Source organism: Silene latifolia, chromosome Y (assembly GCF_048544455.1).
Source record: "Silene latifolia isolate original U9 population chromosome Y, ASM4854445v1, whole genome shotgun sequence".
NCBI lineage: Eukaryota > Viridiplantae > Streptophyta > Magnoliopsida > Caryophyllales > Caryophyllaceae > Silene > Silene latifolia.
This window is the reverse complement of record NC_133538.1, coordinates 85,239,090-85,253,507: the sequence shown is the minus strand read 5'-3', so window position 1 is coordinate 85,253,507 and position 14,418 is coordinate 85,239,090.

The window sequence follows — 14,418 nt, the reverse complement described above, 5'->3', positions numbered from 1 at the left end:
TCATTTTGAGTAGACATAGAACATGAGCATACCTAGGGTCCATGTTGTGGTCGTCAAGTAAGCAGTAGTCTGCAACGTTCTTCCTCTAATTCGGCACATCCTTAAGTAATAATTGGTTGTTCCGTAGAGTCTTGGAAATCACAAGGGTCCCTCAATCAGCAACACCGCAGTCAAGGGAGCAACCAAGGCCATCCCTCTTACCACGTGGACGACTCTTAATAGCAGATAATTGTTCACTAGAAGCTGAAAGAGCGACGGAGGACTTAGCTGCAGGGGTATTTGAATGAGATTTACTAAAACGGGGGCGTTTAGTGGTTTCATTTACTATATGAGAATTAGAATTTCTTTTCGGGGGGTCTGTTTGAAAAGGTTTTTTGAAAGAATCCTCCTTTGTTGAACTTGAACACACAAGAGCTTTGTACTCTTTGAAGGACCTCACCGCGTCTAACACGTTTTGTCTTGAGCGGTTAATGTCACTTAGAACTAGTGTCGTGGCAATTTCAGCTCTGCACAAGTTCATAGCATCCATGGTGCCTAACCCGCAATCAAATGCAACCCCAGTATAAAGAAGCATGTGAATCATTGTATATGTACCGCAATCGTTAGTTGAGTAGCCTAAACCTTGCCATCTGAAGTTAATGTTAACGAACATAAACTCGCTAACCTTAGAACCTTTGCTTAACCCTTTGGACTGCATGTACTTGCCCATTTCATTAACCTGTAAGTGATTCCAATATGGTTCAAATCAGACAGTTGAATTGACAGTTCAACAAGGCATGCTTGAGGGTATAAAATACAAAAAGTTAATTGAAGACTAATAATGTTACATCAGATGTGAAACAAAGTTTCAGATGACAGGCTTCTAGTTACGGGAAAAAAATATGTGAATTGACCCAACAAAAAACGGTAATAAAGTTACAAAAATTGTGTATTGAAGTTTCAGGAGATAGATCTAAAGTTATAAAAATACATATCAAATGGAAAACAAATGTTGAGTATTAAAGTTACGAAAGTTACATTCTAATGTTTCAGAATACAACCTTAGAGTTTTGAAAATCAAGATGTAAAGTTAAAAAGGAAGATAGAGGATTGAAGTATCACAAACTGTGAACTAACGCATTAGTTAAGGGTAGTTTACTTAAACAGATGCGTGCAACACCTGCATAAGGCAAAATGTCAACATCTTTGCCATCTAAACGATTTTCAAGGTATTCAACCTGCTCCGCTGGGAAATTTATACATACGCAACTATAATGGTCACCAGCTAAAACAGGAATAAAGACCTAAAATCAATAAAATAGAGGCAGTCAAAATCTGTTCAATCAAGGCCTGAAAACATATTATAATTTTTACTCTAAGACATTGGAAATGAGCTAAAACCATATGAAAGATGCTATAAGGATACACATACCAAATCAGAGTCAAGAAGAAAGGGAGTTGGACAATCTTTCTCCCACATGTTCCACACATTGAAAATGTCTTTACTAAAGTCCAACACTTTCCCTTTTTTTTTGGCATACCAAATTTGGACCACAGGACCCTGACCAAGAATAGGGTATAAGTCACAGTTACTGAAAGTTAGATAAAAAATAAAGAAGGAAAAAATCACGGCACATACAATGTGACTAAGACCAAACCAACAACGGGAAGTTGGGACTTGTGCAGTGTTCTCATTTCTAATGTGGTCGAGTAGTATAGACCAACAATCGATGACACTGTTCATGATTTGAATCCCAGGTTCCAACGACACAATGTCCTCCCATGGAATGCTGTATAAGTTGGTGAATGATACAATTGATTCCCTAAAAAAGAAATGCAATTAGGATGTTAAAATGTTAAATGCATTATCTATAATGGATGAAGTATAGTTCCAATTAATAGAATTTCAACTAATTTCTAGATTTCCCAGTTTACTTACGTTTTGCTATAGTTATCGGCTTTATTAAAGATGTAATCCATTACATCCTTCCGCCAGCTAAAAACATATGTGAACAGTCTCTTATGGCAGCGCAAGAAATTAGACACAATTAACTGCTCTAGATCGGGTGCCCCACAATCAATACAGCACCCGAGGTTCTCAGGGGCAACAGCCATGAACGACAGATGGGTCTTTGAATGAAATAAAAAGGGATGGTGTACACCCTCAGTATGTGGAACGTAAGTTACACGAGGTTCTTTATTTCTCTCATCAAACGCTTCCAACGTACCCCCTCCAAACAGTGCCTCAAACTCAATCTCTGACTCTTGTACGTCTTGTAAAACGACATTAATTTCAGCAGTAGAATAAACCTAAGTGGACCCAATAATTTGGGTAATAGACACTTCCGGTACCTTTGCTGCAACTTCATCAACTTCCACATGATCTACTTCTATAACAGCCTCTCCCACCCGCAGCTCACATACGCTTTGATTATTTACAACGGGTGAACAAATACCTATATCGTCCAAATTTTGTGCGGAGCAGTCTACATGTACCTCGTCAGCAGATTCATGAACCTCCAAACTATCACCTTCTTTCTGCCTTGTCCCAAGATTTAGGGCAGAAGAATCTGAACCACAGGTAGCACCCGCTTTGTTATCTTTATCATCAGCTAGATCACGTAAAACGCCAGTAATTTGCGTCATCGAATGTAATTCATCATCAGGACGAATTGGCCTACTCGTCGAAGCTTCATGAAAAACAGGTGCTTTATCCACATAATCTTTCATTCGTTGGGATATATCAGTTACTTCAGTGACGTATCGATGAAGCACATCAGATTCAAAGAATGCTTGTGTAGACTGTGAAGGAACGTAATCAGTTGGGTCATATGCGGAGTTGTTAGACATTTGATCTTTGATGTTGCATCTGAGTACCACGCATGAAAGACAATTGCGTTCCGCTGCATCTTTAAGTAGAGCTCATGTAGACCTTATATTACAACAAAAGCATCCCACTGTGAGTAAAACTTTAACTATGTTTTATGAAACTCTATTTCACTGTCAGTAAAACTTTAACTATGATTTATGAAACTTTATTTCACAACCAGCATAACTTTAACTATGTTTTAGGAACTGATTTTTAAAGTTACACAAGATAAGCATAGAGCTACAATCTACACAATTACAACTATAAATAATATGATTTAGCCAGTTGAAATTGAAATAGTCAGACAGAATGACAAATAAAAAAGGTCGACTTACATCCACAGCTCTAGCTTGCAACTCCTGGTCATCCTCAACACCTAGAGGTAGTTCGATCTGAATAAACTTCATCTCAGGGGTTGAGTGTGATGTAGAAGCTAGTAGTAACTGAGGAGTGCCATTACTAGTGAGTGCCATTACTAGTGATAGCATTTGGCTTATAAGAAGGTTGAATGCAGCGAGGATAACAAAATTCCGAGAAGATCTGACGCCCCAAAGATCCACTAACGAGCTCTCCATTTATCCTATTGGTAATACTCTTGTCATCCCATTGTTTTATAAGTGGGAGGTCATAAGGTGAGACTTTATCGCGGAAGTCAAATCTCTGGAAATATGTAATCATAAGGAAAGGAATACGGCCTCGCAAGCAAGTCGGCGATTTCTTTATTCGAGACCAGTAGCGACCATCTGATCAAGCACATATGTACACCAGTCATATTGACTGATAAGACTTACGTCTTCAATTGCTGATAAAAGCTTTATGTCGACCCCGTTTGACGTGGGTGCTAAGAATGTTGCCATACTAAACAGTACAAATAACTGAAAAAATTGGTCGCCCCCTTCTATGTCTTCCTCAATGTCTTTTACCTTTCCTAGGGGAATTGGTTCAGATGACTTTGACACGTTGTACTTCTTTATCCACCGAGCCTTCAGTTCCTTAATTATAACCTCAGATGCCTCCTTATTACGACCAGTAGGTACTAGTTCGAGTTGCTTAGCACCGCGTGGTAGCAGGAAGCAATCATGAACATCATGCTTACTCAACATGAACTTTTTCAATTCGGAAGCCCTAAACACATACGTCCCATCATTGAAAGCTTCATAAAACAGGTCTACATGTTTAAGAGGGTACTTTATAAGCCTCAACTCAAGCAGTCCGCTAAACCCGATACGCTTCACCGCTGCTCGCTGCTTATCATTCAGCTCAGAAATCAATTTCGAAAGCCTCTTACATCGACACTTTACCACTATCGAGGGCGCGGGATTAGCAAAAACAAATTCACCATCTGTCTGATCTTCAACTGCTATTACCGTCTGACCTTCACCAGCTATCTGATCTTCACCGAAGATCTTATCTTCACCATCAATCTTATCTTCACCAGCCATCTGATCTTCAAACATCCTATATATAATATAAAGTGAAATTGCAGAATATGGATTAATTGAACTTAAGTTTGAATGTCTATCTTAATTGAACAAATAATTGTAGCTCAACATTTACAAAGGATGAAATGAACACATCACTTTAGGATTGCTACATTTGCAGCAAATTAACATAGACATTCAAACAACTCAAAATCAAAAAGACCCCATGAACTAAAAGATGAATTAATCCAAACCCATTACAGCATAAATCATAAAAAACACAATTTATGCAATTTAATCATAAAAAAAAACAAAATAATGAATGGACTTACGTGTATCAGGCTGAACAACGGAAGGGTAAAGAGGAGCAGAAGGAATCAACGCTTTGTTAATAGGAGTAATGTGAATGACATAAAGTTGGGAAGTGACAAACCCTAATTTAGGTGAAATTGTTGTTGTCTTTGATTTAAGTGATAATTGGGGTTTATTAAACAATATAATCAGATCTAATTTGATGTTTTATCATCTAATTTGGTGTTTTATGCCAGAAACCGAATTGATTGATTAATTGAAGTTCATAAATTTGAAACAGTTACGAAAATATAACATAGCAATTACATAATCAATAAATTAAAGTTTTTTATTTCAGTTTTGCAATTGAAGTTACGACTGGGTAACCAAAAAACTTGTTACGTCGGGGTAACCAAAAAACTTCTTTTTGCTACTTTTGATTGAGTTTTGCAATTGAATTTACGGCTGGATTAACATACTAAACCTTAATATTCTTAACACAATATTAAAATTTGTTCATCTTATTAAACTGGGTAACCAAAAAAACAAAAACAAAAACAAGAAAACAAAGCTGAGATAAGTAATAAGAAGAAGGAGATGAATAACAATAACTCAAACGTAAAAAATAACATGCAGTTTGATAAACAAGGACGACGACGACAACAACAACAACAACAACAACAACAACAACAACAACAACAATAACAACAACAACAACAACAACAACAACAACAACAATAACTTCAGTTTTGCAGAATAATAATAATAATAATAATAATAATAATAATAATAATAATAATAATAATAATAATAATAATAATAATAATAATAATAATAATTATAATAATTATAATATTCTTTTTGTAGTTGCCGGGGAGGCAATTGTTCTAATTTTTAGTTGTTTTATTTTAGTCTGTTTCTTAGTTTAAGGGACATTCGTTCCTTATGCTATTCTCATATTATTTTTGTAGTTTCCTCTTATGCGCAGGTCACAGGGTGGTGAATTAGTACCATTCAATCCTGAGATTGAGAAGACTTTGCGCGAGTTGAGACGAACATCTAGGATATTGCCGACAGAGGAAGAGCTCAGTACTCTGTCTAGTTACTACGAGAACGAGCTGTTCGAGGAGGACCCACCTTCATCACCTATTTCTACTTCATCAGCTGAGATCGTCACTTCTCTAGATTTTCTAGAGATGGCTGAAGAAGCAACTATAGCAAGTCACTCTGAGCCGACAGCTGCAAATCTATACAAGGGGTTCGAATTACCGGGAGCTGATAGGAAATTTGAACCGAAGCCTTCTTATATCAACTTGGTTGAGAGAAACCAATTCGGGGTAGCTGCAAATGAAGATGCAGCCAAGCATATGGAGATATTTATTGATTATTGCTGCTCTATACCCCCGCCGACCGGTGTGACCCAGGACCAGGTGAAGGAGACAATGTTTATATTCTCACTCCGCGATCTTTGCAAGGGAGTGGTACGGAGAGACTGGACCGAGCTGCTAATGGGATCACCGACTGGAATTCTTTGGCCTTGGCATTCTACAAGAAATATTTCTCTGCCTCGAAAACGAATGCTATTAGAGCTCAGATCACGAGCTTTAAGCATGGTCCTGATGAGAACTTTCATGAGGCATGGGTCCGTTTCAAGAAACTGGTGCGCACCATTCCGCATCATGGGTTTGAGAAGTGGAGCCTATGCAATCAGTTTTACAATGGGCTCTATGACGATTAGAGGGCTATCCTGGATGCGGCAGCCAGTGGCCGATTCTAGGAGAATATGGGAGAAACTAAGGGGTGGAAGATCATTGATGACTTGGCCACCCATAAAGCCGAGTATGGAAATTCCAGGGGAAAATCAAAGGAGAGTCTTGAATCTCCTTCGTAGCTGCATTAGAGGCTCTCACGACGAGATTTGATAAGTACGAGTTGGGAGGAGCTTCAAAAGGAGGGATCTACCATGTGAATCTTTGTTTGAGACGGTCCTTTCGCCTCGCAAAAGATGTGGAGCCGAGGGACATGTTTGGACATAACCTGTCCTAATCCATTTGAGTCTGTCTTTGCCTTTCAACATTTTAGGCAGACAAACACTTACTATGAGCCGAATGTCCATTCGAATCGAGGTGGAGCGACCAAAATGTCTTGAATCCGACTCAACCTCCACAAAGAAGAAGAACAGAGAATTATGTGCCCCTCATAAGCAACAACAGTTCCAAAAGCCTCCATATGTCCCTCAAGAAGAATAAAGAATCCCAAAATTCTCGAGTTTGCCGAATCGAAAAACTTGTTCTTTGAAGGAGTCCCAAGCTAATGAGTAGGGATGAAGATGTTAGAGAGCCAAATTGCCCAATTGGCTAGCAAGAATACAACTCGAGCTCCGGGACATTTACCGACTCAAACTGATCAAAAGGAGACCTTAAATGCAATCACCTTGAGGAGTGGGTCTACCCTTGATGGGCCCATTATGGTTGAGGACGTCACTGAAAAGGATAAGGCGGAACCAAGCAAGGAAAGGCTGTGACGAACAAAAACAAAAAAGACGATTAGCGGGTATGTCGATCGATCGATCGACATACCCGATCGATCGACCATCCGCGACAACCAGAAGATATCTGTTCCTTTAGAAGTCGATCGATCGGAGCACCAACCTGGTCGATCGTCGACGGCGCTACCGAAGGTGATTCTTTTCGTCCTCCAATGCCCGATAACTTGAGGGGCCACTTGTTTCGGGGTACTACTGCCCCGAAAATATTGAGGACAGACCCGACTGCTGATGGGTCCGTTCCGGTTCCAAAGTACGACCCTTTGTCGATTAATGGTTCACATTTGAGACGGTCTGAAGAAGGGTCAAGCTACAACAAGGAGAGGGTGGTGGATTTTCAGCCTAAATCCACCGATGCCGGCATGAGAGATTTAGAGGAGTGGGCTAAGTTGCTACTTTCAGCCCCCTATCCGGAGAGATTGGTGCCGACGAAGGAACAGGTATCGTTTAATAAATTTGAAAATGTTGTTCATAGTTTAAACGTACAAGTTCCTTTTCTTGAATTAGTCAATCAAGTGCCTGCTTACAGGAAATTTATGAAGCAACTCTTATCTAAAAAGAAGTCACTTGAAACTGTGCACAATGTCGCACTAACTCAGGACTCATATTGTTATTTGACCCTTACTGCACCTCTTAAGCTAGAAGACCCGGGTAGTTTTTCAATCCCATGTAATATTGGCACCTTTCCTATTGAAAAGGCCTTATGTGACCTAGGAGCCAGTATTAGTATAATGCCCTTGAATCTTGCTAGGAAATTAAAGTTGAATAGGTTTGCAGTCACGAACATGACAGTACAGATGGGTGATCGCTCTGAGGTCCAGCCAATAGGAGTCTTAGAGGACATTCCCGTGTAAATAGGGAAGTTCTTCTTCCCTGTTGACTTCGTAGTACTTGATATGCCAGAAGATGCCCACATTCCTATCATTTTGGGTAGACCATTCCTGCACACTGTTGGTGCAGTTATTGATGTTGGTTCGGGTACTTTGACCTTTAAGGTAGGCAAGTATTCCATTGTCTTTGCCCAGACGGCTAGGAAGAAAGACCCCATGTGGCCCGTCACTTGCAATACAGTTTATGAACAGAAATCTTATTTTATACTTCCTGATATGCCTATCTCTACCCCTACTCCTGTTGTGACACCTCCGCCCCAGATTGGGAGCAAAGTGGAGGAAGATTCTTCTGTTTTAGACATTGCAGGAGCTGGTTTGGGGAAGGAAGAGCCACATGTTGCTCCAGCTGTGAAGGAGCCAATCGTTCAAACAGGCGGTCTAGGATGCCTTAGCTATGGCACGGATGACAAGCCCGAAGATGAGCCAGTCCAAGCAACGGAGTCTGATCTGGATTCTGACGAGTCCGAAGAGGTCATTGCATGGGAAGATGTCCGACATGTTGACCCGTTGAGTTCTGCGGATGCTGGAACTGAGAAGAGTGCAGCTGAGGAGATGAGCACTGTTGAGGCTACCTCTTGTAGCCAGAAGCCGACCAAATGGGCCATACCATGGCCGTTCTTGATCAACTATTAGTTGACCACATGTTTACCAAACATTTTATTGCTTTTGAACCTTTTTAGTGCTTTTGTGTGCGCGATACTTCGCCTTTTTATAAGTTTGCTTAGGATTTTATACACTCTAGTTGGTTACTTTGAGTTCTGTGCAATTTTTGGGCGCGTATTATTGTGCATTTGCAGGTTTATAGACCTTAATAGCTCGAGTTATTGAGCTATTTCGAAGAAAATCAGAACTTACAGTAGGAAAGTCAGTCGATCGACTGGCCTGAGTGGTCGATCGACTGAGTTGCGATTTCCATGAGCTTCTGTTCCTGTTCACTCTGGTCGATCGACTGGGTGATGTAGTCGATTGACCATCCTACACTGTTGTACCTGTTCACGACCTCTCCCCTGCTGTTTTTTCTTCGTCAATCTGCGGAATTGAGGGAGTTTTCTACTCCACTTTATTTTCCGTCATATTTCTGATTTCTTCCATTTTCTTATTTTTGCATACAATCATCGTTTCAAAATTGCTTTCTCGGTTTTATGTGTGGTATTGTTGTCTTTTCAGGTACCTATTGGTAGCACTGCTGGATACTGAAACCTCCTAGCTCACGCTGGTTTGGGGAGGTTTTCTTTTGCTGCGCTTAAAGTCTTGTGAGTTTCCCTGTCTTTACTTCATATCTTATTTACTTAATTTTCTCGCAAATTCCCGTTTTCCTTTTCTTCATTACATGATTTTGCACAATGGGAACATTGTGCGATTTGGTTTGGGGAAGGGTTTTGCGTTGCATTTCATATGTTTTTGCATTCAAGTTTACATTTTGTCTTGCATTGTTGTTTAATTTCTCCATTTTTACAGAAAAATCAAAAAAAAAAATCTGAAAATTTCACAAAATTCAAAAAAATTCACGTTTATTTTAGCATATAAGTTGAGTCAGAACGGTAGTATTTCAATGATGACATTGCATTTGCATCTGTTTTATCGCCTAAGCCTTGCTAATTGACATGTTATTAGTAGAATCAATTGCATAGTCTACGAGTTCTTGTTAAATTATTTGCTGAACCTGAGACTTGACTTCGATTTTTGGCAAGCTACATCATTTTCTGAGTTTTAGAGCCTATAACTGGTGACATTCATGACCAGTGTATCTAGGATTGTGAGTAGTACTCCTTATGAGACATGTTACATAAATATGCATAAATATGAACTTAATCTGCCTAATACCTGTGTGCATTCAGTCTGTGGTTTGTTGACACATGTGGTAGAGGTTCCCTTTTCTCATTTTACCCATAAGCTCCACACTGCCAAAAATAGCCTTTTTGTCCCATTACTACATCCTACATTTAGCCTGCCCTTGTCAAGCTAGTAGTTTAGTTTTTGGGATTGTTACTACGTTTTTGGTGGCATATGCTCATTTTGAGATGTTGTTGAGAAAATGGAAGAGGAAAGAAAGGAACAAGAAAAAAAAAGAAAGAAAACAATGATTCGAAAAAGAAAAAAAAAGAGAGTGTTGTACTGTTCAATGCAGTCGATCGACTGCTCTATTTGGTCGATCGACCGACGCCCGAGAAGAAAAGAAATCAATTTTCATGATTCAAGTCTTTATTCAAATGGCGATTTTTGCTCCCATGTTTCATTTGTATTTTATGGAGAGTTAGTTGATTATTTCGAAGATTGTGAGTTTTGTGCTTCTAATTAGCACCGGTTTTATTGTTGATTATGAGCAAGGAAGTTGGATGTTGTCATATGGCTTTGTTAGGTACTAGCTTGATCACCTGTACCTCCACACTCCCATAATTATCTTTGCCTCTTCTTGCCCATTACCTCACATATCCATATATATACCTCGGCATGTTTCATGGTCATTTGTTTGGTTGGAGTGCGTATGTACGGTTGTAGAGATTTCTTTCATATTATATTGCAGGCATGTTCTTATAGGTCATAGTTAGGTGAGTGTCACTAACAAAATGAATTCTTTCTATCTTTCACATATATTCACATGTATTTATTGAGTGATTTGAGCGACCCGTGAGAGTCCAATTTGATAAGTCTCTATAGTTGACGGTTCAACAGTTTTTGACGACTACATAACTCGTTTGCATGATTCACATTTCTAATTGATTGTTGGTTTTTGCATTAAATTGGTTTAGGCCTTACTTGTGCATTTCGCTCTGAGATTGAACTTGTTCCATTAGGTTTTTAGGATCGAGTCTAGTTCTTGCTTGGGGAGAAGCAAGGGTTTGGTTTGGGGAAGTTTGATGCGTGTCATTTATATGATATTTTACACCCTATTTTACACGCATTTCAGAGCTCATTTATGTAGTTTAAGGCTACTATTTGCCCCATTTCGTCTACTTTCGTATTTTTATGTAATATTGCAGATTTATGCGGAAATGAGTAGATATTGAGCCAAATCCGTCCCCGAGTATCTTGCATTTCATTTGACGTGAAGTATTTGCTCATGGAACGAGCTTGGTGCGCATTTCGAGGCCCGAAAGACAAATCCACGAGAAGTTAGAAGTCAAATAGCAGCTACTTTAGTCGATCGACCGCTGCCCATATTCGATCGACCATACCACGACTTCCAGGAGCCACTAATCTGAGCTTACCAGTCGATCGACCGGCCTCAGTGGTCGATCGACCAAGCCGCTAATCTGCGTGAATTAAAAGATCGAGAATATGCAAGCCCATAGTAGTTAGGTTTTGGAAATAAGAACTACGTTGTATTCTATATAACGTATGCTATGTTTGGAGAACATTCATTGAGTTTTTCATCAGTGTTAGATCACGAAATTTATTAGGGTTCTTTAGTTTATAAATATTTCTTTCAATAAAAGTTACATTGGCATTCGGTTTTCTGATCTTCTTCCTGCAATTCCTCTACTGGTATTCCTTTATTCACTATTTTAGTTTTAATGCTTAATAAGTTTGTAGCTAGAATTGATAGATTAGTTTCCCGAAGCCATAATTATCGTTTTGTGCTAATCTTTTGTTCCGTTAATTTAAGCATGAATTCAGTAGTCTATTTCGTTAATATTGTTGTTGTTTTTATCAATATCATGAGTAGCTAAATTATTCGTGCTAGGATGTAGGGGAACTGTAGGTTAGGCGGGATTAGAATAGGGAACCCTGAATCGCGCCATGGTCGATCGACCGCCTACCCTGGTCGATCGACTGGCCTCGTGAGATATGCTTCGTTTTAATTAATTTAATTTCTATGTTTGACGAATCGAGTGCACGCGACTAGTTGAATGTCTAGGATTTGACCGACCCAACAAAGATCGAAAGATAGGGAAGGGAGATAGCCTACCTAATTTAGACGACTAGATTAACGAGATCGAAAGATAAGTTAGTTTAGACCATTTAGTCACTTTTCAGAACAAAAGTTAGTATTAGTGATATTAGGGACCTGTAGCGAGATCGAAAGATGCTACCTGTGAGAGTGGACCAAGATGACCTCTTATTTTCCCGTCTCACGTGTTTGTTTTAGACCTACTTAGTTTGCTGCCGCTGAAACTATAGTGAACTGACCATCCTTGCACCCTTTATAAATATTATTTTCAGGTTTATAAATTTTTTGAGACAGGAGAGGGACGTGCGATCTGCGATTTCAACAACCTGCCGTTCAACTGCCATCAACACCACCGTCACACCTCCATCCTCCTTCACCGCCACTATCTCACGCCGGCCTCCGTCGACGGTTGGGGTTTTTGGTGTGGGTTGTTAGGGTTGTGGATTTGCGGGATCGTGCAGTCATTAGGGCAGGGGGTTTTTCCTTCATTTTGTCGCCGTTAGCCGCCAACATCCACCCCACGCCGACCATTTGACCTCACGTCGCCGGTCAGGGAGTGTTGCTGTTGGTTGCTGTTGGTTGTTCCGTCGACGGTTGTGCTTCTGTGATTGGGAGGATATTTGAGCGTGAAGGTTCGTCTTTCTCAGGGGACATTGCCGCCTTTTTTGCGACCTGTGTCCACCTGCGCCACAACTATTGGGCCATCAGACCTCACGTCGCTGGTCTCGGTCGTGGTGGTCGTCGAATCTGATTGCGCTATTCCTTCCTTTTCTTCGGTGAGTGTCGTTTATCCTTTTAAAGTAGGGTTTTGCGGTTTGTGTCATTTTTTTTACTGCCTTCTTGCTGCTGGTGTTTGCCCTTGTGGTGGCCTGGTGGTCTGTGGTGCTGTCCTCGGCCATTGCAAAGGGTGAAAGTATATGTGTAAGAGAAGAAGAGAAAAACAGTCACTCACCTAAACTGCGACCTACATAACATGCATGCAACAAAAATGATAGACGATTCTAGTACCATACATACATTCCAACCAACAATGTCTGTCACAGCCGAGGGCTTACAAAAGATATGGGAAAGTGAGGCTACAGGCGAGAATAGGCAAAATAAATTATGGAAATGTGGAGGTAAAGCGTCAGGCTAGCACCTAAACATGACCATATAAAACCGTCCGAATCTCAACTGTCTAGAAAACAAAGCTCAAGTGCCCTTCATTGGCACTCATCTCAGTACCCATTACAAAAAGATATGAATGAAACAGAGGATTAAGACCGCCACAAGATAGAAATAAGTGCATACGATCTTCTATTTCTCAAACTAACTCAAGATCCTTTTTTCCTTTTTTTCCTTTTTTTTCTTTTCTTTCCCCTGTTCACGTTTTCTTTCTTTTTTTTTTCAAATTTTTTTCTTTTTTTTCTTTTTCACGTCTCTTCTTTTCCTCATTCTTTATTTTTCTACCAACTCCGCACAATGAAATGAGCCAAACTCACAACGATGAATAATATACCACAATAGTCACACTAAACTAGCTTGACTGGCAGGCTAAATTTTGGATGTAGCAAATGGGTCAAAAAGGCTATATTTGGCTAAAGTGGAGCTAAATGGGTGAAAATGAAAGAAAGGGAAATTGTAAGAACCTCCCTGCATGTGACACCGACCATAAACCCGAATGTATGCAATTGACAAGAAATCGAATTTCATAAATGTGCAAAAATGATAAACATGTTATGCAAGGAGTACTACTCTCAATTCCTATGTAAACTGGTCTTGAATGTCACCAGTTTATACGGCTCTAAATCTTAGAAATTATAAGTAGCTTGCCAAAATTTTCAGGTCAAGTCTATTCGTTCAGCTTAATTTTAACATTAACTCGTAGATATGCAAAATGACAAAGCTAAAAAGATAATTAGTTTAATGCAAGGTTTAAGCAAAAAGACAATTGTAGTGCACTTTCATCATTGAAATCTACTGTTCCGTCTCAACCTATATGCTAAAATAAACGTGAATTTTTTTTTTCGATTTTTTTGTTTTTTATGAGATTTTTGAATTTTATGAAAATGAACAACAATGCATACAGAAATTAAACGTGCTAACAGAAAAGCAATAAAAACATAAATGCAGACACAGATATGGATGCATAACTTCCCCAAACCAAATCGTATAATGCCCTCATTGTACCCAAAAATAAGGAAAGGAAATGCAAACTAAAAAGGAGAGAGTGGAGATGCGGAAAACTCACAAGAATACGCGAAGAAAGGACCTCCCCAAACCAGCCATCAACATGGGAGGTCACAAACAACTTCATAGTGGCGTCACAAGAAGCGAATCAAAACGGAAGTACTCGATCGAAAGGGCACAATGATCGATCGAGTGAACTGGGCGTCTAAGCAATCCGGTCGAGGAAATAGGGCTCTCGATCGAAAGACCTTCTTTTGCAGGCACTCGATCGAGGAGAAGGTATGTTCGATCGAGTGAAATCAGCAGCAAAAGGGTACGATCGAGTATAAAAAAACACTCGATCGAGCCATCCACGTTAGATT